Consider the following 27,308-nt stretch of genomic DNA (forward strand, 5'->3'; position numbering starts at 1 on the left):
TCATCTGTCTTATTTAAGAAAAAAAAAAAAAAAAAAAAAAGCCAAGAACAAATCTAAGAGCAGGGACTTCTTTACTGTGTTTAATAAAGTATTTGGCACAGTAATGTCCTGGGTGGGTCTCCTGGAATATGAAACGCAAGATGCATTATATGTAATGCAAAAGGAAAAACATCCAATAGAGGGCTCAACTGTAGCCCATCTGCCTGAAGCAGACCAGGTATCACTGACATGCAGCTTTTTCCTGTATTTCCTGGATGTGAAGACAGTTCTATTCTCCGTGAAAAGTTCATAAGATGTTTAGCTTCCATTAATAAGCAGTAAAAGAAATGACAAGATCTAGAAGAAACTTTAAATACCAGGTGTGAGGTACCAGCCTTCCTAGACTCACCAAGAAAACTATACACAAATGCTGACTACGAACCAGTCTTTCTTTATAATCAATGCAGAAAGAGGCACAGCATCTAGAGAATTCTGAATGAGTGATTTTCCATGACTAAGTGAATCATCAAAAGCATGCCACACTCCCCAAAACTGTTTATCCTTCCTGACACAGTATAATCTGGCTTTTTCTTCTCAAACTGAGCAGAACCCTGTTCATAGCAGATGGAGTACCATTCACAATGTACACAGACTGTTATTAAAGAAATAATCTTCTCCTACAAAAAAAAGGATGAGCGAAACATTTTTGGATTTAAGCAAGACTCCTTGGCAAACACGTGCCTCCATTCTTTGTTTCTGTGCAGATCACTACACAACAAAAGAGATGAAAGATTCTACTGTCCTCCCCTTTGCTTCTTCAGTCACATAACCATGACGCTACAAGTACTGGAGGACACTTCCAGGGTAGTCTATTAGATGAATATCACTGGATAGGTACCAATTGGTTCTGTGCTTCTTAGCTGGGATCAAGACGAATTTGGTTTCTTCTTGCCTTGAGATTGATTTCTTTAATGAACCCTGGAAAAATGTAAGCAAGTGTTAAATGGTGCAAGTAACTACAAGATACAGTATCTCACAGAGCAGAGTTCATACTATCGCTTTCACAGGACCTGACAAGGAAAGCCCTTTTTACCAGCTGTGTAAGTATACATAGCATAGTTAGAATTATAAAGAGAAGTGCAAGAAGGGCGTCCCAACCATCCAATTAAACCAAGGCAGCTCCACCAAGGCCATAAAGAGATAGAAATTTTAGATAGGACTCAGGTGGCCACAAGCACTTTTACTTGCATGGTAGAGATAACAAGATACAATCCCACAACAATGCTGTTGTTCTGCCTACACTTTAACTTCCAGAGAGAAATCTCCCCACCAACTCAGAGGAGAGAGATCTTTGTAATTTAAAGGGAGGACACTATAAAAGTTACAAGATCCACCAAGTCGTCACTTTTGAACTAAAGTTATTTAGAAGAATCAAAGATAATAGCCTGCGACTTCCTCAGACATGCCATTCAAAGTTCATTCCAAAGCATCTTGCAGCTGAGATGATAAAGGACATAAAGTAAAGTTGGAAAGGGAGAGATTTATTAAAACCTTCAACACACTGAAATGTCCTCTTTCCTCAACCACACCAGCTCCCAGCGAGCCTTGCCTCACTTCAAAGCACTGCAGATTCAGACGAATTATTTCCAAACACCAGGGCAGAAAGCAGTAATACAGAACTCTTTTCCTGCTGGCCAAAGAGGAAGTTGATGCAATAAGAGGGTTATTTCCCAGATTTTAATTAATCTGTACAATTGGCAGATAAACACAACAAAAGATCCATGCCATTAAGTGAATATTCCTGGACTGATGCTGAAAACCATCAGTACAGAAAACTGAAAGACTTTACCTTTGTTTTGTAATTTACAATAATATTTGAGATCACCCATCTAAACCAGAACTCCAGTATGTAATATGCTACACAGAAGCAGAACAAGGAAACACACCTCTTGCACACACAAACTGCAACTCAAGGGCTGAGATGATTGCTGGACAAGAGAATCTGAAAAAAGAAGAGAACAGAAGAAAAAAAACCAAAAAAAACCCCACCACCACTCAAAGATAAGCTGTGGCCTACTTAGTCCACTGCCAGGCTGTTCTGGTTCAGTCAGCTCATGGCAGAAGAGGGCATTAAGAATCTCTCTGAAGTTCTGATGGGAGAAGATCAGGTAGCTCTGTATATGTTCTTCGGATTCTTCTTGAAGATGGATGAAAAGCACCCATCTCCCACTCGTCTTACAGGATGCTCAAGGTAAAGAAAGACCACAACAAGGCTTAATAAATGTCTAAAAGTTAGCACCATTAACAAATGGGACTATATGTTAAATTCTCCAGAGCCACTCTAGATGACAGTCAAAAAGAATCAAGAAGAAAATCAGCTTGTGTCTGTAATTGTAGGACCACATAGGCCCTTCAACTGCTTGAAGTCTTAATGGCAGAGGAAAAAAAAAAACACCAAACAACAAAAAAACAACACCACACCAACAAAACACCAAACACCAAAGACAAAACAACACCAAAGACAAAACAACACCAAAGACAAAACGAACCACTTTCAGTAAAAATGGTCATTATTTTGAACAGCTGAGCTTCAAAAAGAAATACAGACAAAAAGTGAGGGAAGCCTAGACTACTTTTAACCATATGGCTAGACACAAAAGATCATATCTCAAAGATGTCATAGAGAAAGAATGAAAAAGGTTAACATATAACCCAGATAAAGATCTGAGGAGAAGGTAGAGATGACAGGCTAAAAGAGTCAGGAATGTAGTAAAAGGGTTTCCTCACAATTTCCATAGTTTTCTTCAGTGCCTCTTCTCAAAAATGAACTGCACTTTCTCCTGTTGTCTGTTGCAAAAACAACAGCTGTAGAACAATTGATCTCTACTGGAGCAATCAGGTTTCTGTCTTCAGCAAGAAGCTAGCCTGCTACTGCACACCTTTAGCAGAAAAGTCATGAACCTCCCAAGAAATGTGGGACAAAATAAGTTCCTCTTTCCTGAAACTGAAATATTTCCATTGTTAACTTACTGCTGTCAATAAAGAGCAAGATCTTGCAAGAGCAAGAAGATTTCCTTTCTTAGTCTCACTGAATACTTTTGAATTGAGGCAATTTCAATACCTCAGAAAAGAAAGAAAACCATGTTTCAGTTCCTCTTGCTAAAAAGCCAAATAATTGCTACTTGATTCAACTTCAAAAGAAAAAGTGAAAGGGCAGAAAGAAAAAGTGGAGGGCACGGGTATTAGAAGAGAGGCTGCTCACACAGGTGAGCAACCTTCCTTTTCACAACTCATTTCCCATATGTGTGCTCTGAATTTCTGTCACAAGACACTCCATACCTAAGAGCATCACGGTTCCTTTTCAAATCAAGATATAATATAGACAGAAGAACGAGAAGAGCTAGGATATATATCCATTTACTGTTTACACAAAGAAACCAAAATATGTTAGAGCCCTATCAACTACCTAATCCAGCTACCTCAAAATTGGAAGAAGACTGCAGAAACAGACAGCAAATAACTGACTACGTGTCCCACTCAGTTAGAATCCAAATGTTTCCATACTATTCACAAACACAGTCCACATGCAGATCTCAATCCTCAGAGTGTACATTCTTGGGTTATGCCAAATGCCCTTCTCCCTTTCTCCATCTCTCTTGTCTAGTTACAACAGAAGATGTTATTCAGCTAGGGGAGGGAAAGGGAGAAAATGGAACGAAAGGGTGGGGTTTTGATGTTCCTCTTCTAGTTTACCTCTTGCTCTGCCTCCACTGTTTTGGACTCCCCTCCTAGTAAATAAACAGTACCTGTTTTGTGTATCGTTTCCAAATAGCATCATGAACACCAGGTCAACCATTATTGCTGCTTTAGTTCCACTGATCAAATTATGAAGACTACCTCTGTAGCTGATATCTCAGCTACACCCTGCTAGCTTGGAGGGCTAAGGTCTGTTCTAAGTTTCAGTGCTGCTGGGAGACCTAAGAAAATGCAAGTCAGACTCCCCTCCATGGAGCTCATACAAAAAGCCACTTCTTGGATTTACCAGTGGAAACTTTCCCCTTTTCCCCTTTTTAAATGAAAGATGAGATTATCATTAGTATATGCTACAGTAATAGCACACGTCCACAGAACCTCTTGGATCACATCTGCACTTGGCATATCGGTATTCAAACAGTCACACAGTACATTGACAAAGCTGTGTTTCACAGCCATATATTAATAACAAACCACAGTGTTAAGACAAGCCCTAAGAGCACATGTGCTTTACTTGTACAACTGTATCTGTGCAAGGACCTTACACAAAACAGACCATACCCCTGCTAATTGACAGCTACACTAATGGAAGATCTGAGTGTAGCCCTAACCTCAGCTGTAAATGAAAGGGTTTTTCCACCCCAGGCTGTTAAGATGTCGATCAGCTGGCAGAGAACAGATTCCTAAAACATCAGGGCTGGAAGTCATAAGGCAGAAACAAGTTTTGACCAACCTGTTGTTACAGCTGCCTAACCCTTCTCGACAGTAATAGCACAAAAGATGTAACACCAAAGAAAGTCCATGTACAGGGTCTCCTGTTTTTCTCACAGGCAATGTCCTGTGACACAGTGAATAGAGAGTGAAACTTTTTCTTTCTCTACCAAGGACAGACAGCAGCAGCAGCACAGGTAGTTCTCCTTCTCACTTTTGCCTAGAGCTACCCTGAATACTACCCTTAAGTTTACACTGGCAAGTGTTTACAAGTGTTTGCAAAGCAGAAAAAAAAACAACAACAACAAAAAGCACACACAAACCCTAATCCATTCAAGAATTACTTAAATGACTGACAATTTTGAAATCCTTAAAGATGAGAACAACCAACTGAGAACCAATTCTACTTCAGCCTTCTCCAAAGCAACATGACATCAGCTCTGCATTACGTGTACACCAGTAACTCAGATTCTATCATGGAAAAGTAACAGTGCTGTGGTCTTTATCAAAGGAGACCTGCACCTGCAAAATAACTAAGATTTCACATGTGATGCATGTCTGCAGGATATGTGAAACCCAGAAAGGCAAGAAAGCTTACAACAGGAAGTAATCCTGACCTCAACCAGCTGTGTTTAGGTCTACACCAGCAATATATTCACATATTACTTACAGATCCTTTCTTAAGACATAGGATTCATCAGAAAGAGTATTTGTATTCAAATTTATTGAAAACTGGAATTCAGTTACATGTCATTCATTCAGAATAACTACCAGTTATTTTTTCACACAAATACTTTAAAATAACCGTTCAAAGAAAAATCTTAATGGTTGTCCTCTAACATTTCAGAGTTACCCTGTCCACTAATTTAAGAACTGAAGGATTTCCAACTTCACCAATTAGCTATTAGGTACACCTTAAAATTGTATTTTAAGATATGAATGAATATAAGACTAGTATATCTAGTTATATCCACCTGTGTTCTCGGACACAAGCACTTTAGCAGGCTGCAAGACAAATACAAACATTTTCTTAACTGGAGAGTGGCTTCTTTATTTTCAGCTGCAGACAAACGTATGGTGGACCTGAAGCTGGTTTAAAGGGACACTGCTGACTTCAATATAAATCTAAATCTAGTTTAGCGCAAGTAAGCTTTCACACTCTTACACCAACAGAAATATTTCTATGATTAAAGAAGTGAATTGCCATGCAGCAAGTTTCCAAGCACATCCCTGCAGTACAAACAAGCCAAACACAAGTGCTGAAAATGTGACAATGAAAATTAAGTAGAATAAGCACATTTTTTAAAAGAAATGTAGAAACTTGATCTAGTGGGAGGTGTTCCTGCCCATGGCAGGAGGGTTGGAACTAGATGATCTTAAAGGTCCCTTCCAACCCTGAAAATTCTAGGATTCTAAAGTGTAACTACTAGGAAATTAAGTTTATTTCAAGTTCTTAAATATACATAGAAAACTTGTTTACTGTTGTGGGTTTTTTTTAAAAAAAAAGGTTAACCTGTAGCTTTCAAAGTTGGTAACTAAAACGAGCCCTAACAGTTAAGTCAATTTTTGTATATTCAGACTGTCCAACAAGAGGCCATTTATTTGCTCAGCTTCCCATAAGCCCCTCTGGACCAGTGCAGACCACTACATTCAAAGTGCAGAAAAACCAAGAACCCTAATTTTCAGCCTTAAACCCAGCATTCAAATAATGAATAATTTCCCACAGATTATTCAGTTTGTTGACAGTCCAAAGCAGTGCAACAGAACCAACAAAAGAAGTGGCAATTTTTATAGTGCAAGACATGACAAGTATTCCTCCATCTCAACAAAAGTTATTGTTGATTGCTCCACAGCATTAACCTTAAATGGATGACTGTGTGAGGTAAGATTTGATTTCTTCAGAATATGGAATAAAGCTCTTACAGTGAATGCATAAGTAGGTTTTCTAACCCTATGTTTAGAAGCAGTTAGCTTTGTTAAGTATTTTAACACCCTGAACACATCTTAGGACAACAGCCTGCAGACATTAAGTCTGCATCCTAACAACAAAATTGCAAAAGAGACAAAACAATTAGAAATCTGGACATCCCTTGTACTGAACACACCTAGAATAGCAATAAAAAGACTTAGGTTTGCAAGACAAGCAGAAGGCTATATATAAAGAAGCCGGTACATGCGAATTAGTCGCAAGCTCTCTGACGATGGAAGCACGAGGAGTACTTTATGACACTGCGGTAGTCACCTCTGTGAAGTTTACGGGTGGTACAACGCAGCCGGCTCAGGGGTTGCCGGCGGCGAAGCCCGCCCTCAGGCACCTCGACAGGACCCAGCCCTGCAGCGCTGACTCCCGCCCCGCAGCACAGGGCGCCCCCTCCGCCTGCCCGCCCCCCGCGCGGCTGCCACCGCCGTCTCCTCTTCCCTTCTCGGGACAAAGGGGCGTGGGTGCCTCGGTGCCTTCCGCCAAGCTGCCCCCTCCAGACGAGGGAGCTCTCGGGGGTCCCCGCCCAGCCGCCACTGCCTCATTCCTCCCGGGCGCCAAGCCGAGGCTCCCTGACCACCCCGGCTGGTCAGGGACCAGCCACCCAGCTGCGGGCCGCCCCGGGGATCGGGTTTCCCGGCTGAACCCTGCCACCCCGTGCCAGCTCCAGACGCCGCCCTCCCTGCGGGCCCGCACGGCCCCCGCCACGGCCCGCCGCCGCTCAGAGACCCCCGGACCGCTGCCAGCACCCGGGACGCCGCGCCAGGCCGCTGGCCGGGCGATGCCAAGGGATGAAGCGGATCCCCCGCCCCCGCCACAGGAGACACCTCCTCCGGCCCGCGCCGCGGGGCAGCGGCCACCCCACCTGCCGCGCGGGAGCCCGCCTGCCGGCCCTCCCCTCCCTCCAGGGGGTGGGAGCGGCAGAGAGACCCCCACCACCGCACTTGCCTTCGCCTCATGCTGCTTCGGGGCGGGCGGGGGTCGCAGTGCAGGCGCGGCCCGAAATGCCTCTGACCTCGCAGGGTGCCGCGCTCCGCCCGTCAAGCTGCCTGCGGGGAACGGGCCGACCCTGCCCGGCGCGGGAGGGGGCGGGTGAAGCAGCGGCGGCGACGGCGGCGCGCGCACACCTTGGCAGCTACCGCTGCCCCGGCCCCGCCCCACCCCGCGCGCGGACCGGTTGGCGGGACGGGAGGAGGAGCGCGTGCGGGCAAGCCTACACCCCCTTCCCGCTCCCCCAAAAGGATGTGCGGAGCCAAGGGGAGGGCGGTGAGTAACCGAGGCTCCAGCCGCTGGCCCCACGGCGCTCTGAAGGAGGAGGAGGAAAACGGGAAGGAGAACGAGAGCAATGCAGTCCCCACAGGCACGGCGACGAGCAATAAAAATGTTGCCCCCCAACAGCCCCTTCCCGCTCCAGGCTCGTCCCCCGCTTCCGCGCAATGGTTCGCTCCCACCGCTCCTGGAGCACAGGACCGGAGGGGATTGGCCGTCCTGGCGGAATGGGGCGCGGCCAGGGCGCGCGCCAGAGGCGACTGGCGAAGGGGAGAGGAAAAAAAGGGGCAGGGCGTAGCGGCAACCGTTTAAAGTGCCGCGGGCGGGGGCGGCCTTCGCGTGCAGGGCGACGGGCGCGCGCTCGCGGGCGCGCCCACGGAGAAGGGCGGTTGGGGGGCGCGCGCGCGCCAACCCACCCACCTGTCATCCCGCCTTTGTCAAGGCCCTCGGGGTGGGTGGCGACCCACGCCTTGCCCGTGGCCGCTCCCGTCCCATCTACCTGGGCGAGCCGCCCTCTCGCTGTTATCCACCTCCTCTGTGAGGAAGCGAATATTTCCCGCTCGAAGTTAACCTGCCCGCCAAGAACTGCCCCACCGCCTCGTCAGGATAAAGCAACCGCTCTCGCCTCTTTCCCCCCCTCCACCTTTCCCCAGATGAGTCAATGATACCGCGGGCTCCCTCGCAGGCCTGGCGGCTGAAACAATAGGTGCCGCCGCACAAAGCGGTGCTGTCTGCCAGGCTGCTGGCATCAGCCGAGGTGTGCGCTCGGAAGACTGGCACTCTCGCCTGGCATGTAAATGTGAAGCGGTGATGAAGCCGAGCGCAGGAGGGACAGCACGGAAGGAGCCGGCAGGAAAAAGGTGGTAAATGGGAGCTAAAAATGGCTGGAGACACGCTTATAAAATCACCATGACAAAAGGCTAAATATATTTTTCGTTCGGGGTTGGCTGGGGAGAAGCTTGAAGCTGTGGTCATAGCAACTCTTGTTTGGATCCTGCTGCGTTGGGGAAAATAGCTCATTGCCTGTGTGCTCTGTGAAACGCGCAACATTACATCAGATGGATGCCGGCTCCCGTTGTCCTTGTCTCCTGCTAACTGAATCACTTGGTAGACCCAAATATTGACTAATCCATAAGGTTATGCTGAGGTAATAGTAAAGGTACTGGATGGACAGGGAAATTACAAACCCCTCTTCTTCAAGGATGTACGGAGAGAAACAGAAATGTTGGGGGGGGAGGGATGTATGTAAGCTTAGATGTATCTAGGTATGTGCATCTGTTTCATTTTTCAGTGCTCTCAGAAGCCACTGTTTACTGGCTGAATGCTGTGCATCTGAACTAACAGTCAAGAAGAGCACTGTCAGTTCAGCATATACATACACCCACGTCTGTGTGCATATATATACACGTTTGTATCCTGTTCATAAACAAATGCTTCATTCCTATCGGCACACTTAAGTGTGCTAGTAGAGCACACATACATGCCACATTCAGCTGAGTATGCCCTTGAGTTATTCAGCCAAGAGAGCCAGTGGATGTGCACCTGAATAGGTCAGGAATGCAAAACAATACAGAAATCAATGACTTGATTAAGAATCAAGTGAAAAACACCGCAGGATTATACCATAATTGCAATGGTAATACAGCAGCATGCCAGTTTCCCTTGAAACAGTCCTTTTCAGTAGACCTAATTGAAACACCTTTCACATCAAACCCACACAGTCTCAATGTCTTACCAAAGCCATAGTCTTCCAACACTATCTTAAAATAAATTTTGATCCCCATAGTCTATTAGGGATTTTGGCATAAAAAGCACCCAGGTACTGCAATAAAATTATAAAAAAACAAAATAGACACTGTTCATAAGAGGCATAAAACGAGTTCATTGTAAAGCTGAGGAAATTTTTACTTCAGTGTGGTGTGACAAATATCAACCAGAAGTGCACAATTCCCAGATCACTATTTGTATCCCTGTCTGAGAACAGATGGAGGAAACCCTGATCTAAACTTGGCTCAACCCACCCTGTTTACTGATGGAGTTTCCATGATCTTAGAAATCTCAGCTACTGGTTGCAATCACTTGCGAGTCACAGGCTGCTGATTCAGCTTACATTTTGGGAGATCTGGCAAAGGTGCCTATCTTTACCTTAACAGATGCACACACTCGTGAACCTGAGTGCCAAGGGTTGGCAAGAGCTCCTCCAGTCATTGGGTAATTCTTCCTTTGAAGTCAATGGAGGTCACTGACATAGTTCTTTGTAGGGGAGGCAGCAGTCTGTGTTACCGTTGACAGCCAAAATATCAAAGTATCCTGCTCTACAAAGATGCAGGTTGAGAATGTGTTGGATTATTGAAAAGGAGAGGTTTACATATGGTGATATGGGAGACATTTTTAAACACTCTCAAAGGAACCACCACATACAATGTTGCCACTGATGACTGACTGAGCACTCTGTCTCTGAACAGTCAGGAGAAGGGCTGTCAGTTTAACAGTAATCTTTGTAAAATGCTAATAAGGACCCAAACAATTCCCATCAGGGAACTGAAGAGTCATCTGCAGTCTAGCATGAGGTTCCCTATGGCATCTATAGAAAGGCTTGTACATCTTGGCTTGGTATTTTGGAATTCGGCACGAGAAGCTTAGTCATATGACAGAGTTATTTGCATCATTATGCTGTCAGAGTCTCAGAGGAGTTTTCACAATGCACTTAAAGACGAAGGGTTTAAGTAAGTAGAACTAAAGCAGAAACAAAGCACTGTATTTCCACTGCATGTCTCTTTTCACTGCATGCACATAGTGGGCAGAGTGGGAGAAGGGTGGAAGGCAGTACTCTATAAAACTTTAGACAAATAAAGCACACTAACACAAGGGGCTACATCAGTACAAAATAGGCTACTCAGTAAAAGCAAGCAAAAACAGCTGAAATCCTTCACCACAGCCTAGTAGAAGACTGATGTTTCAGACTGGTGATGTCCAAGGTAAGCCCATCAGTGTTTCTTCCTGGAGGACTTTACAGAACTGCTAATTTGCAATAGGCTAGGTAACAGTCACCTTGCCCTGTTCAAGTGGTGATTTCCTGCATATGAGTGCCTGCAAGCACTGTAAAACTTGGTATCTCACACTCCAGAAGTGACCACTAGTGAACAGAGCAGAAATCAACACAGTAGTCCCAAACCAGCAAAAGGAAAAACCTCTTCAAAGAAGATAAAGCTGCTACTGCTCAAAATAAGGTCGGAGTATGGTACATTGTCCAATTTTGAAAAAGTTAATATACCAAAATATACAAAAGTTAATATACAAAAATAAGGCCTGAATTTTTTATATAGTCCATTTCTAAGAGAAATTGTTGAAAGTTCATAAGACCCAGGGGTAGCTCCCAGTTAGGCAAGGAGTATAGCAAGGAAGGCAAGTTAGAGAATAAATCCAATAAAATTTTTCATATCTTCATTATATCAAGGCTATTTTCACAGTAAAAATGACCAAGGAATCTTGAATTATTTTCTGATGACCTTCCAAGGCTCAGAACTTGCAGGTGCCAGTGGGAATTTGTACTCTCTAAACCCAACAACATCAAATTCCACTGGAAGCATACTGTCCTGGAGTAAAATCCCCACATCTGGGATTAACAAGTAAAAACACCACAAATCAATTTGCAAATGAGGAGGTCATCACTGAATTACATGGCTGGAATGGATACTGAGAGGTCATCTAACTCCATTCCAGTGTATGCATCTGTCCCATCTGTTTTACCCCTTAAAGACCTCCCCAGTGCTGCAGGCACCACCATCTATCCAGGCAAGATGTTATTTTTCTTATGATTCACTCTTTTTTGCCTTTAGAAAGTTTTCTTCCATGACTAATCTGGATCTCTTTCACCATAACTTACATCTACTTCTTATCCTACCCATCAGAAAGAAAAAAAATGTTTCTTTTGCTCCTGCAACAGTCTTTTAGATGCACAAAGATTTATCATGTCACTTATTACACTCCCCTGACAATAAAACTCCTTTTCTTCTTGCCTGTCTTTCCAGATTATACTGTGAGACCTCTGGTAATTCTCAATGTTCACCTTCGGTGGCTTTCACTTTAGTCCATGTATTTCTTGAATTTCCCTGTGCAGGAACAGTATCCAGCATCATATCAGTATGATATAGAATGGAAGGTGCACTTGGTGTGTTCCACAAACATCTCCCTGGATAGATTGCTTAGTATGGTGTCTACAGTGCCAGAGGATTTCTTTTGCTTTCCACATATGTGATAGTATTTGTAAAAGTCAAGGCCACAACATGAAACCGAAGTGCCACTGAACCACTGAGATGCTCTCCATTAACAAGAACTCTTATCTTCTGTAACTAAGTGTTTCAGCTGAAAGTCACTGCATTTCAATTCCTACCTGCTGGAAGGAATTTAATTGGGGGTCTCTTCAATGAGTTATGGTCTTATTTTCTGATCCATCTACTTGGACAGCTAGAGCATTATTCTTTTTTTTTTTATTATTATTATTTTATTTTTTTATTTTGATGTGTAAGTAATCTGTATACAACTTCCAATAGAATAAATGTTTCCAGATGAAACTGAAGGACAGCAGAGAAAGTCTATAGTCTACAGAATTTAAAATCTGTTGTCTTCTGCATTCGCTGCAACTGTTAGCAGGAAGAGTTGTCTAATTTTGGAGAAAACACAGAGAATAAGCAATAGCACAGGTGTTCAACCTTTGTTTGACATACAAGGCATACCACCCAACACTCTTCTGCAAGTGGTTATTCACTGCATCTGTATTTGAATAACAGGAATATTTACAAATGGTGCTGGTTAATCCCTTTCACCATCACTGAACACACATGCACACGTTAATCTGGAGTGATGTGTGTAGCAGTAGGAGCTGGGTTCCAAATAAACTGATGGTGGTGTTTTATTACAAGAAAACAAATAGAACACTAATTCATTTGACAAAACTACCCATTGGATTCACTCAACAGAACTACCCATTGGCTCAATAAGAAAAATTCAGAACTTTTCTAGGTTAAAACATCTCCAATTCAACAGGGAAATAAAAAGCTGGCCCATCAGATCTGGTAAACTTTGATCACATAGGAAAACTGTTCTAAACTTTCGGGCTAAGAAAACAAGCTTTCAGATAAAAACTAGTACGGAAAGTCTCTGGAGCTACATTCTAATCTGCTGAGTGTTCAGCATAGACAAGCATTTGTGAGCTTTTTAGAAAACAAGAAGCTCTGAGTCTGCACACATAATGTAGATAATTTCAGCAGTCACAGGTTTTCCAGGCAGTAAAACAAAGTTGTGGCTGGGTTTGCTGCTATGACTTAGGACTGTGAGCATGCCAGAAACTGATGAGAAACACGCACTTTCACTTCACTATGCTGTAAATGCTTAAGTAGCAGTAACCCAAAACAAAGGCTACACAAGGTCAGAAGACTTTCTCCCCAAACTGTACAGTATGCTAAGGGCTTGGAAGAGTAGCCCAGCTGAGTTTGACTCCATGGTGCCTCTAAGAACAACAGCTCCCGTCTGTAAAGAGGTTCAAGATCATCTAAAGCAGTAAGACAAGTGCTTTTCAATGAATAAAATACAGATATGCAAGAAGATGATATCCAGATGACGTATTACTGGATAGTTGCCATTCTATGCAATTAGTATATTAAGAAGAAATCAGAAGTATAGCATTTCCTAGTATTCAGCCAGTCCCCAAGAAGGAATAAAGGAATGGATTTAAATATACCTTTGTGAAATGTAATGGAAGGACAGTCCTGAGAAGTCATCATTGTAATACACCATTGGATCGTCACCTAATTTGAGCTACACAAATTCCTCATATGAGCTGTCTGTGAGGGGCTCCCCTCAGGACTGTTTTACTCCACTTAGCTTTCATTTAGGTTTTAAAGGTATGTTTACTATTTGGAGTTCAGACTACAGGAGAGCCTGAGCTATGTTTTGTATAATTGTTTTTAAAGCAACAGCTTTTCACTCCTTTAACCAAATGTATAGAACAGCCCCATTATGACTTTTGTCTAGAAATAACCAACAGCCCTGGATCTCAAAACAGGTCTGGATGGCTTCTTCAAACTCTTAATTTATTTAGGTTCTCTTTAGCAAAAGATGATGAGAAACTTATTGCTTTGCTAGTACTATTAGATTTGTCCTTTGATAAGCTATAAAAAAGACTCCACCTGTGTTCCATCCAAATTCATCAATGTTTAGAGAAGTATTAATAAAAAGGGGAAAGTAAATCAATGAAGTCACTTTATTGATCCCGGGAACGTGGAGCTGCTATTAATAAAACATGTTGGTGTTGGTTTATGCATAGGTCAAAGTCCTGGTAAGGGTGTATTTGTCATTCTAATTTATGTGCAGTTTAATCAATAAAGTATTTGTTATTGCAGTACTGTATTTATTCATCTCCTGTTTTCCTCCTCCACAGCCAGAACATCTGCTAAATGTTTCTGAATCTAAGCTTGTTGGGATAGGGCCCATTGCTTTTACATATTTATGAACTGTGTGGTACACTGGCATTCATTCAGCAAAGACTGCTTCACAAGGCTCATGAGCAAATGACATAAAGCAGTATGGATTTATGTGCAAGAGGTCCACATGTGCAGAGGTCACAGAGGGGGCTACAGTCTGTTTATGTCCAGAAGTACTTAAACTCTACTGCTGCAGAAGAACTATCTGCTAATATCTGAGTGATGCAGGAACACAAAGAAAGGAAGAACAGGTATTTTATGGCATCCTTAGGAACTGTAATGAAGAGCAATGATATAAAGTTGAATTAAAAGAATTTGTATCTGACCCCAAAAACATCCACTATCATCAAAACATTTTCAGTTCTGGTCAAACAGTCTGGTCAAACATGCTACTATGCATACACTAGTTATAAGAGATTGGACAAAGCAGAATACAGGACTGGTTCTGGGGGTGGAAAAATGAACAAATAATTCATTTCTGATTTCTGTTTTTCTTCTGTTGTAGCCCAGCCTCTCATGCCAACACTCACACAGGCACAGCTTTATACTATTTACACACTGAAAGGAGCGTATTCTGCTGCTACTGTGCAGAGAACTTACACATGTGACTCCCATTACCAAGAACAGAAGCTAATGTTCATAAATTGCCCTTGTGTGCCTGGACTGAGCAGACCTGTCCCTGTTTGCCTTTCTGGCTGGCTTGCAAACAGCGCCTTTCCAAAGCTAAGGCTGATTTTCATCCCTCGTGAGGAGGAGAGTAGCCCATCTCCTCTCAACTGTGAGAGCCATCCATGCTCTAAGGATGATTTGTCTGCCTAAATTCATGCCAGCAACAGAGCACAAGCACAATCACAGCCTAACAGTCTTAATGAGATTACTGCTAGAGATGCCCCAGTGCTGCTGTCTAGCCGAGGAACAGAAAAAGCACCAAATTCATCTGGAGAGAAAAATGTCCTCAGCTTTCACATAAACAGGTTGTAGGTTGATCAAGATTTCAAATCTGTGGTATACAAATTCCCTTTGATATTTTTTCCGTATTTTTTTTCAGTGCATTATTATTATCTACAAAGCAGCATATTCTTCTTATGGATCTCTAGATTTAATTAATATTTTTCAGATGAGAATATAAAACTGATGATCATTTTGCTCTGTAGCACAATGCTAGATTGATCTCACCCCTGGCTCCTGGCTCTTGTATGTTTGACTGCTGTTTGTATGCTTGACTTTGATACCCATGTGCTGTTGTGGAGTGTGATGGTTCTCTGCCAATATAATAATTCTTTTATCAGCAGTTTATCTGATGCATCTGTTTGACTCACTGGAATGAAATTGCTTGTAACTCTATCCTACATAGGGCAAATACTCTTTCTGCACCTGTTCCAAGCAGCATTTGATTTACTTACTGCTTAAATTCTTAATCTCACCAAAACCAAGCTAGTTACTGTGTATAACAAATGATAGAATAATGAATTAAGTGGAAAAGCTGATCTTTGGATAGTACGTTATGAGATGGCTATAGTACTGTATGAGTGCTGTACAGATAGTGCAGCACTCACTGCAAACTGCAGATCCTGCCTTGCAAATTTCATTGAGCCTGCTGCAAGAAACTTACTGCTAACAGGCAAGTCTGCAGCTCCTGCAGGACTTCACGACTAGGAAAAAAATCCAGTAGCAGTGCATTCATAGCTTTTGTGTGAAGCCTATTTAGAAGAGCTAGCGCAAAAGAAAACTCCTCCCCTTAAAAACAAGAAACCCCAGAATTTTATAGTCCATAACGAACAATAAGTAACATTTTCAGCAGCAGGTAAGAGAGGCTGGCTGGATCAGTACTCACAGAGCAAGGCTGCATAAGTGACCTTCTTCTCACTCAAGTCAAATCCTCCCCGACAGGTGCTCATAATTCGCCCACCTATTCAGGACAGGCATCTAAATTAAAGACCCTTTGCCACTCATCATGCCCTGCCTCCATGCAGGTTTCTCTTTGGAAAGCTTGTGCAATTTTCACTTTCTCTAGGCTTGCAAAAAGCAAGCTTGTAAAGCCAAATTAAAAAAGAAATGGGATCTGGGATGCAAATCTCCTTCTGTACATCTTTCCCAAAGCATCTCACCGGGCCTCGGGAGGGTGTGTGATGATGAGTCTGGCTGCCAGTTCGTCACTGTTGCCACGGTAACTGAGTAGTGGTCCCGTGTGGCTTGGTAAGGGAGTGGCAATGAGAGCACTGAATGTATGTTTTGTCTCCTTCTTTGAGGATTCCTCTAACCTGGCTAATCCACCCATTTATTTTAAAAAGGCTATCTTCCCCGACCCTACCTGGGGCAGACACACTTCGGTTTAGTCCACCCATGGAGCTCTACAGCATCCATAAATCTTACTTGTATGATATAGGAAACCTGGCATTAACCCCGAGAGCACCAGTAATTTCCTCCAGGAAATACCATGTCATGTGAAAACAGGAAAAAATAAACCTTGTTATGGTAAACATCTGAACATCAGCAGATGATCACCAGAAATTGAAGAAGTGCTAGGAAGGGACGACATAATTTTGTCTCTCTGAGCAGGTGAATGAGCAGCTGAGAGCAATAAGATATTTTTCTGCTGACATGGCCAAGTGCAAGTGTGTGAGGCCTTGTTACAGCTACAGGGAAGCTCAGGGCTGTCAGAGTTCCTTTGTTCTGTCCCCTCAATCAAAAAGTCTTAGCCCTATCCTTTCTGAGCATATGCTACTTGTTTAAGAAATTTTTAATGATTATTAGTAATGTTAGGCAAGACAGATCACAGCAGTGGAGACTTCCAGACTCCAGGCTGTAGTTAGGGAAGAAGCCAGGACTGCACAGGCAGGCGTTATTTTGCTGGACAATGAACAATGCAGGCTTGTTTTGGAAAGCAAACCCTTGGATAGTTAAATAATACCACTTGTTTATAAGACAGACTATCTCATCTTCTTAATAAGATGTTGCCAATGGTTCTTTGTTGCTTTCTGTATTATTCTCTATGAATGCCAAGTGCTTCTTTTAAGGTAATGGATTTCCTCACTCAGAACACCAGCAACAAATACATCTCTGTACACATAGATAGTATGGGAAAAAACAGGCACACTGAAGTAAAAAACACATCTTTTATCTTTTTTTCTTTACTTGCTTTCCTATCCTCACTTCTAAGTCAAGTTGTTTGAGCTTTCTCTGACAGTGAGTGACCCATCACAAGTTGCTAGGTAGGGACAGGCCTCCAGATGCCAAAATTCAAATACTAAAGATCATATCATGACATGGGTTAAGTAACCTTTTGCTCCTCTATAATCTGAAGCAGCAGAGGTGGGACTAGCTCAGAACAGCAATATTACCCAAAAGGGTTGAAAAGACAAACCAGATTCACAAAACTATGAGCTAAAAAACCCTCAGACTTTTAAAATATTAATGATTCAAGTAATTTTTGTCATCTATGCCTCTGACTTTAGACTCAATTTTCCAGCTTTTCTTGAACTCTGCAAGGACTGTAATTTAATTTTGTTTAGATAAGAAACAAATATTTCTGTCATGCTTACATGATTCTAAAATGTGTGACTCAGAGAACATTACAAAATGTAGTGATGGCCTCGCCAATGCCATTACACTTGGCATTGTAGAAGTGTCTTTGCAAAGTGGGTAAGAGCACCCAGGGCCACTCTCAGGAAGTCTGGAGCCTTCAAACTAAAGATGCTGTAGTTTAACAGCATCCCCCCCCTCCTTGCACAGTAACACAATGGCTTGTTTAAAATTAGTTATGACTAAGGAGTGTCTGTTCAACACAGATACAAGGTTACTTGAAATATGGAGGCATGTTATAAAAATTCATGTTATCACGAGCATTTTATGGCTGCTTCTTCAGTAATCTTAAATGAGAATGCAGTAAGATCGGAAACTGAACTGCACGCTTAATCTTGCATAGGGAAAATACTGGTTGGTACATATAATTAAATATATCTGCTCTGCTTTGCTGGTCCCCCCCAATATTTTTACACTTGCTTTGGTGGAAAAGACTTGGTGCCTCTGGGTGTGATAGCATGGAGCCATTCAAAACAAAGGTGTCCCCTGAAGAAGACAGTCCTGAGAGGGAATAACACTGGGCTAGCAGGGCATATAACAACAACAGAGGAACATAGGGGAGGGGAGGTGACTGGGCTCAGCCTATAGCACTGAGAAGCCTTTTCCATTTACATCTTTATCTTCCTGCAGTCAGAGCACTAGCTGGAGCTATTTAATGGGATCATGAGGAGTGCTGTACCATTACTTACAGAGGAGGGTATAAAAATGACAGCAGCTAATACGAACCAATTTCTCATCAGCCGCTTCATCAGCCCCATTTCACAAACAGACGGTTTCAGAGGCTAAGAAGCTGGAAATGACATCCTGGCTGTTGGATCCAGGCCAGATCAGAGAGAGTACATCCCTGTGCCTGGACACTCCAGCCTCATCCACAGACAAAAAGAGTGCTACCCTAAATTCGTGCCCACAGGAGGGCACATGTTTAATAAACTGAGCTGGAAGGCTAAAGCCACAGCACATTAATTTTTCCTAACAATTAGGAGGCAACAGGAGCAGGAACATGAAAGTTCCTTCACTCGTAAGTGTCCAGACCACAGTCCTGGCTGTGAAGTTCCCTTACAGAAAGAAACACTTTGTCTGGAGCTCACAATTGAGGACAGCAAGAAAGCCTTAAAAAACCCCAAAACAAACCACAAGTGGTGGACCAGGGTGGAAACACACCTTTAACCGAGGAATTAGTTCAGAAGAGACATTCATGCATTCAAAGGAAGAAGCCAGCTGATGCAAAGGGCAGAAAATGGACAGAGATGCATATATGGTCCAAGAGCAGGATAACGGCAGGGAGTGTGTGTTTACATGTTTAGGAAGGGCGTGGACTGTTTGTAGTAGGAGTGCAGTCCACGCATGTGAACTTGAGATGTCGAAACAGAAGTGAGCTTGTTGAGCTTCTTACTTTTCCTTCTTTTAGCCACCGAAGATTTGACAAATTGAATCTTACACTGGTTGCACCAAGGGATCTAGTGTTGTTTACCTGCTCTTGTACCATCAGTCACATCCAGTATTTTTTTAACATGCATTTAATTTTTTTACTCCAGTCTACAGTTAGCCTTGTTAGGAAGTGTCTTTGCTGTTTTTATATTTTTAAAAGATGGGCCTACATTTGCTTTTTTGTTTGAAATTCTCTGGTGCACTGCTGGTAAAATTAACTCACAACCAGCTTTCAAGGCTATTAGAAAGTTATCACTATGCTGTGTTCTGTGTGAAATGTTGTGGATATGCTAGACTTTTTCCACAATATTTCAACACCTGATTTTCATGGACATCCTTGCTCCTGCTTGTCTATACTCCCATTATCTTCTGCCTTGGTTATGCATGTCATTGATGTGTCTCTGGAAAGCTCAGCAACTCAGCAATTTTATAACTGCATTATAAATAATTCAATCAACTGTTCTTCCCCACATCTACTTCTCATTTATTAATGGACTTTCTTTCTAGGCAGTATTTTCTCATCTCTCATCACCATCCAATATATATACTTGAGGGAGGAATGTAATTAGTTTTGCCATCCTTCTGCCAAAACTTCCACTGACTTCAGTCAGAGATTTGCTCGAAGAACACCTCATTATAGCTCGTGGGAGTTGGTCCTATTTCCGTACACCAGCAACAGTGATTATGCACAGGTGGGCAATGGAGTCCCATGGGCATTTCAACCCATGGGAATTTTAAAAGAAGCATGAAAATGTGGGTTTATATGTATGAGAAGAGGAAGGTGAAGGACATGGGGGGAAACCAGGCAAGGTTAAAGAGGTTTCTCTTAAACAAGAGCAGAGGAAGATTTTTTGATGATTAATTCATGTTAAAATCTGGTTGGTTGGGGGTTTGTTTTGTTTTATTTTAAAATTTTCAAGTAACAGAAGGGTTGATTTTCTCTTTCCCCCTTTCTGTCATTAGACAGCTGTGCAAATATTTTAGCTTGTGATTGTGGAAGCACAATGCTGAAAACTTCTGAGTTGTGCCAAGAGAAAAGTACAGGAAAACAAAAGGCAAAAGCCCAGGGTAGATCTAGCTGCCAGGATCATCTGTCCCTAGGGGAATGAGACAGAGGAAAAGGGAGGGAGAAAAAAAAATTGATAGCTTTCATTGCTCAAAGTGACAGTATCCTGGGTCAGAAGGAAAACAGACTTTTGTAGTCTTTTTGGAGGGTAGCGAAGGTACCAGAGCAATTAGCAGTCTATTAAATCAGGGCTTTCTTAAAGGCTTTATCTGAAGCACCACGTGCTTGTATTGTACCTGCCTCAGATACTGAGTTCTCATGTTGCAGGCAAATTGAAAACCTGACTTACACAATAAATCAGTCTTTGAATTTAGGAGATAAGAGAGATATGCTTGGTCTGTGCTGATACTGGCCTGGCATGAAAAGGTCTTCTCCCAGGAGCTTAAGGGGCTCAGCAGCAAAGCTGTGATTCAGTCCTGCTGACCAAAAATGCCTCTCTTCACAGGTTCCCTCAGGAGTTTACACTCCACTCCATAAGTGCGGGCAGCACGTGATAACATAAACCTAAATATGCCAGTCAGGAATCAAATTGCACAGTGTTTCTCTGCCAAAGACTCTTATCTTCTTACTGCAGGGGAATAATTAACCCGTTAAAAATTAGCATTTCATTTGCAGTATTTTCAGTGTCTTTTGCTTGCCACATTAGTTCAGCAATTCCTTTACATCAAATCACACAAGAGTTTTGTCTTTCCCTTATGCTTAAGGTAAAAAACACAGGTTATGACATAACTATGTCCTATCTCCCAGCAATGGTATTCTAGATTTTGCAAAGAAGTGTGTACAAATCCAGCCTGCTGGTGAGAAATCAAAGGAATGAAAGATGTTTCTGAAGCTGGTTGTCATTCTGTGCCCTAAAACACAGAGCTGGTGATAGTTTTAATTTTTTGGGCCCATATAACTGCTGAAATTATTCAAACAAACAAGACGCCTTTGGCTGTGCTGCACATAATCTTTCATCCCAGGGAATTAAGCAGGTGGCCATTAATCTTGCAGTAACACTCACAGTGCAAGCACACTGAAGCCCTAAAGGAAGAAATTCTTCATTCCATTAAAGACAGCAAAATCATTTAATAATTTCAGGAAGCCTGCATACTCCAAACTTCCTCTAACCATTTTCATTCCCCTTCCATTTAATTACCTGAATGATTAATTAAGGATAATCAACTAATGTTTTGCATAATACTTTGGATACGTAAAGCACTGCATAAATCCTTGGCATGAATAGTTTATTAGGCTACCAATCATTTCACTGCTGTTCCTCTCTGTGCTCTTACTTCTGCTTTTCATATTCCCCTTCATTAGGCAGTGAAACCAGTGCTACCATGGCTCTTGTTTCTAGTCCGAGTTATGCAGCCAGCAACACCATCCTCCTGTGGCTGTTTCAAGACTTTAGCTTTTCTGGCATCATCACATGTCATTTATGAAACCTGAGTCCGCAGTGAAGACCACATCATCCACTTAACAGCATTTTCCCCTTGCTGCCAGGCTCAACCCCTATCGGCACCTATCCCCTGCCTGCATGTGCACAGTGGTGAGAATAGACAGAGGCTCAGCATGACAGCAGAAGCTTGGTTGATTGCAGAACATCCCAAAAGGAGATCAGTTTCCCAATCAAGTCCTGGAAACACCTGTAATTCTGCCCTTCCTCTAGGAAGCCTAACCAGGGCTCTTTTGATGCCACAGTGGCTGCACATAGACTACAGCAGAAGACAGTCCACATGGTTAATGTGGCCTGCAAGGACAAATAGGAGCCTTGTCTGCAACAGAAATGTCACTCTCCTAAAAAGAGGTTTAAGGCCACCTCCCAGCTTCTGCACGGTCGTGTTAGACTCTGAGCAGGCCATTTACAAATATGTATATTTGTATATACATATACATATGTCTCAACTTGTGGTTGTTTTGAGAGGCTAGAGACGTTACTTAAAAAACCTAGTATGTATCCCTCCCACATAATCAGTATGCTCCATACCCATTGTCTATCCAGATCCTGTGAAGTAAACATATAAAATACGGGGTTTGTTTTGTTTTTCTTTAACTGTCAAGCATACAAATTCTGCTTTGTAATTGGGAGTCAAGACAAGTTCTTTCCTTCTTACTCGTAAGTAACATTTAACAGGCCAAAACAGGCCACAGATATGCCAAAATTATAACTCCTTGGAACTTGGTAAACAGTTTTGTTGATATGGCTGAAAACCAAGCAGAATCATTTTCTCTTAGTGCACTGGCTCTTCTGAGGTAATGACAGCTTATTTCTTTGAGTCACTAAACTAAGCAGACCCATCTGAGTGGAACTGGGACAGTCTGAGCTGGTGAATCTCATGATCCATCTTACATGTTCCGCTTAACTCCTTCTAGGGTCTCCAAAGCAAAAGACCATCCCATGCTCAAGGACACAAAAGCAGCAAGGGACAAGTCTAGAAATAGAGTCTCTGTAATGTTCCTTTCTTCCTTGCGTAGGTCACTGCTAGACAAGCATAGGACTGTTTCTAAGCAGAAACATCCTTGGCGAGAAGGAGGAGAGGAAAGCACTCACAACTGCCTTCCTTCTGTATCCTCACACGGTAAGCAGCTGTGGACATGGTTTTGGGGGGAATATGAAGTCTTGTTTTCTTCTAATCCTTCTTGTATTGTTCTTTATCAGCTCTGGAAAAGTACTGCTAACACCACCTGTTGCCAGCCAGAGCGGCCACACAGAGTATCTCTTACAAAGTTCTCCAGATAATTCCAACAGTGATGTCCAGGGGTTTGCCCAGCACAACTGGCAGTCATGGTCCCCAGTGCCAAGAAACTATGAGATCCGCAGTAAGTCACCAACTGAGGAGCAAGGAGCCAGAGAACAAAACAGAGGAAAAAAAAAAAACAAAGGGAAACAAATGGACAACAAAGAAAAGAAAGATACAGAAAACAACAGAGAAATCAAAGCCACTTAGGATGGTTTAACTCATTTGTGGCTGGCATCTCTAAACATCAGGAGAGCTAGTTAAAGCACCAGAAAGGTGACATTCTTGTCCTGTGGCCTATATGCACATACAGTTACTGTGGCATTACTGAGGCAGGATGACAAATGAAATACAGGGGTTTAAGTCTATGTACTACTTTGTGTATGTGCTTGTTACACAAACTCAGTACCAACATCTCTGAGAGTAGAAAATAATGACTCAGGCCTTACAGCATAGCATAATAGATCTAAAAATCTTAAGATTTTGAGCTTTAAAAAAAAAAAAATACCTGGACTGTGAGTACTTTTTTGCTAAAATTGCAAAAGTGACAGAAAAAGGTGAGGATGAACAGCAGTGGTTACTGAAGTTTTCCTGTCTGCTATCCATTAGTACCTGTGCTGGAAAAAGGTACAGAAACCTGCCAGTGCATTCTCTGCCACTGCAGAAGGAACCATTTTATCTGAAGAAAACTGCAAAGGCAGATTTGCCATAACTCTTCTGACAGAGAGCGTTCTCTGATATGAACAGCAAATGGTAAGTTTGGAAAAAATTGCAGCAAAGGATGAGATGCTGCCTGAGTGCCCGGTAAAATGTAAGAAACGGCCCTGTGGAGAAGAATAGGCAGTACAAAACGTACATTAGAGATTTGACTTTTTTTTGTCAACTCAAGAAGGAAACTACAATATGAGTCTTCCTTCTCTTTGGCAACAGTCACTCAGCAAGAGTAGGGGGATTGGTTTCTGTAGCTCATTAACCCATGCTACTGCTGTTTCATGGAGATCAATGTATCATTTAATAGTGAGAGGCTTTTCAGCTCCATGAGATTTTATCTGCTGATGGCCACCATTATATTTATAGACATATCCATCACCATAACAGTAGGAAGCAATTCCCAATAGATTGAATTGGATGGAATCTCCCCATTTAAACTCCATTATGGATGCAGCTTTCTATATAGGATTAACCACTTAACTCACTGAATCCCAAACATCATCAGCTATTGTTCACAAGAACTGATGATCTCCACAGCTTAGCTGTGGGATGGTTGACTTGTTTTCAGCCTCAATTATCTTTTCAAAGAATAAGGTCCTTTGTTAACCTCTGACTTGCTGAGCAATGTGTAGGCAGCCTATTAAATACTTCACAGTCCTATTTCAACCTTATGATTTGGGCAGCTCTAGAGATTTAGTCTTATGATTGTTCCAATTCTGACCAGTCTAAATCTTCAATTGTGACATGAACAGTGAGACGAGAGAACCAGCTTTAGTCACAGCAAGCTTAAGAAATAAACAACAGAGGCTTGGACGATGAAGGCAGAAACTATGTGCATATTACGCAAAGTGTTTTAATGCTTTCAGCCTAACTCTTGGTAATGATTTACAGAGCATGCTTCCCTGCTAAGACTATTTTCAGATTCAGCTCCTTTGGGGATTTAGTGCGCACTCGTTCCATCTCCTAAAATTATCTGAGTATCCTTCTAGTATTGAATTTCTTATGGCAAACACACCTTTTGGCATGAAACAGTCTTGCAAGGGGAGCTTAGAATAGACATATTGTTCCGGCAGCTCACAGTGCACAGGGAATGTTAACTGCTGCTTAATTTGACACAGAAAGACGGATGCTGCTTCCTGGCATGGACAAGTGTTCTTGAATACAAGTAACAAATTTAAGCTATTTAAGGTTTTGTTTCCAATTGCAAGAGCTCTCATCTGTCATGTCTGCCCAGCCACCCTCCCTTTCAAATTTACCATGACCTCCTCACCTCCTGTTTTTCTTAACCTCCCCTTGTGTTTACAGCAACCTCCACACCACAACTTGGTTGTATTCCTGGTGCCAGCCTCACACACCAGCATGCAGCTATCATCTTCCTCTGGCTACCACCCTTCTAGTGCTTCGTCATATTTAGACTCGATGAGAAACACAAGGGCAGATGCTATCTCTTCCTGAGTGGAAAAATTAAGTTCCAAATCACTGGGATTTTCCATCCTTGAAGGTCTCATCAAAGTTTATACATAAACCTCATTCCCATTAGTTTGCTCTTAAGTAATTTTGTTTTGATAGTGTGTTACTGCTGCACTGTAATATCGCTCCTTTGCTTTACACTAGCCCAGATATCTTTGAATACCTAAATGCAACTTAAACTACAAAACTAATAAGCCTTCTGCCAGGTAGGAGAGCCAATGAGTGATCATGCCTGTTTTACGAAAAGAGAAGCTGACACTCAGAGAGAAAAAAAATATGGGAAGAAATCTCTAGTCAATAAACTCGACATTCAAGATGACTTGGGATAATTTTAATACTTGAAATTTACCTACCCAGGAAACTTCTAATTTTTAGCTAAATCAAGATATTTGTGAAAGTCTATTAGTAGAATTGTTTACAAAAATTAATACCTTATATAGTTCTTTAGTCATCTTGGAAACACTTGGAGCAGTGTAAGAAGTCATTGTCACAGCCCTCTGCAATGGCCCTAATAGTCCTTAAATGCCCAGCCCAGTCTCACTGGACACTCTCCCCTTGCACCTCCTGCCCACTCCTCCTCATGAGGGGAGTTCATTTAAGCCCCACCCTGTGCACCCAGACCTGCCCTGAACTACACCATTGCTGTGTAAGTCTGTGGTCCTCTGTCTGTCTCCTGGGTTGGTCTACAGCCTTCTCCTGCTCCTGATGGGACTCCTGGCATGGACTCTGAATGGAACCCATTAGGTTCAGCTGCCAGGTGCTGTGGATGGAACCTGTTAGCAACACCTAGCATTGCCCACCCAGCTCAGGTTCCCTGGATGTGACTGTGCTCTAGTCAGAGAAGCCACTGGCCTGGGTTTACCCTTGGCCCATGACATGTCTCCTGGCCTTTCCACTCCCTGACACCCTCATCCCCACTGCCAGATCATTCTCATACTGAAAGTAATTGAAAGGATCTCTCAAGTGCTTCAATGGAAAACCAGTAAGCAACTTTGCTCCAAACCCTTCTCAGTGGTGGTTTAAAAGCAGCCAGAGACTTTGCAGCTAACAAGCACTAACACCAGCCATTGTGTTACCACTCTCTGAATGAGCCAGTGTAGAGTAAGTTCATATGGGAATGTCATGCTGAATTGCCCTGGGTACATATGCTGCAGTGGGAGATGGAAGAGTTACAGCTTACAGTTCACTTTGATAAACCAAAAATACTTAAAATACAACTTGCCCCATCTACATTCCAAAAGATATTAGTTACAGTTCATTAGTTTTTCCTTAATGTTTCAAGCAAGTTCTTTCACTGTCTACACTGAGTCATTTTTGGACATAAACATTTTGGATCTAACCCTAAATGAGAAATTATTTCAGATTTGGTAATACAGTCTGGGTTTTTAACTTCCTCCATGAGCAGGCATCTGGAATGAAAATATGTCTAAAAAATTTTGGCCTGCCTGTTCAGCCTGCTCTCAAAGCTGAAAAACTCCCCAGGAGACAAGGATGAGAATCCTCACAGGCTGCCCTTCCCCCAGTGCTGAGAAGTAAACACATATGTCTAAGGCTACATAAACTAATTAGACACCTAATCCTACCTTCACATCTGGTATTGGCAAGAAAGATGAGAAGAAGCACCAAGTAAGGGAGGAACAGGGGAAAAGAGAACATCATCTCATCAGAGAAATAGTGGCCAAGACATTACTCAAGATACACTTTTTATTACTCAAGATAACTTTTACACAAGCTATAAACATAACTCTAACCAATAACTAATAACCCTAATAACCAATAGCCTCAAACCTAAGACAGCGCACAGGTTTTCAGGAAGGAAGAAATCATCCTCAGTAGAGATGCTGCACTTCTACTAACTACATAAAAAAGTGTGGAGGAAAATGGATTTAAAAAAAAAAAAAAAAAAAAAAGTAATATTTGTGAACAAAATCACAAGCATGTCAGTCCTCTCCACTGCAGGCCTCCTGCCAGAGAGGCACACAGGGTGTGGGGTATGCTCACCATGAAACACAAGACACAAAGGCAACGGCAAAGAAACCCTTCCCAGTGGGACCTCTTCCAGGGCTTAGGCACCACTACCATGCAATGCTATGGCACTACTAACTTTCCTAATACAACCTTGTCATCACAGTTTCTGTGAGCACCACAAGACCCACCCT

General features: G+C 42.5%; 1 protein-coding gene across 1 annotated transcript in view; it reads right to left on the reverse strand.

Moving 5' to 3' along the window:
- Nucleotides 1-7,575, reverse strand: part of MICAL3 (microtubule associated monooxygenase, calponin and LIM domain containing 3) — a 156,913-nt gene extending 149,338 nt beyond the window's left edge. Inside the window, exon 1 of the mRNA XM_030454251.1 lies at nt 7,370-7,575. The gene's annotated coding sequence lies outside the window, so the exon portion shown is untranslated. The remainder of the gene's footprint in view (nt 1-7,369) is intronic.
- Between the last annotated feature and the right edge of the window lie 19,733 nt (nt 7,576-27,308).

The sequence above is a fragment of the Calypte anna genome, chromosome 1, assembly GCF_003957555.1.
Source record: "Calypte anna isolate BGI_N300 chromosome 1, bCalAnn1_v1.p, whole genome shotgun sequence".
Classification (NCBI taxonomy): domain Eukaryota; kingdom Metazoa; phylum Chordata; class Aves; order Apodiformes; family Trochilidae; genus Calypte; species Calypte anna.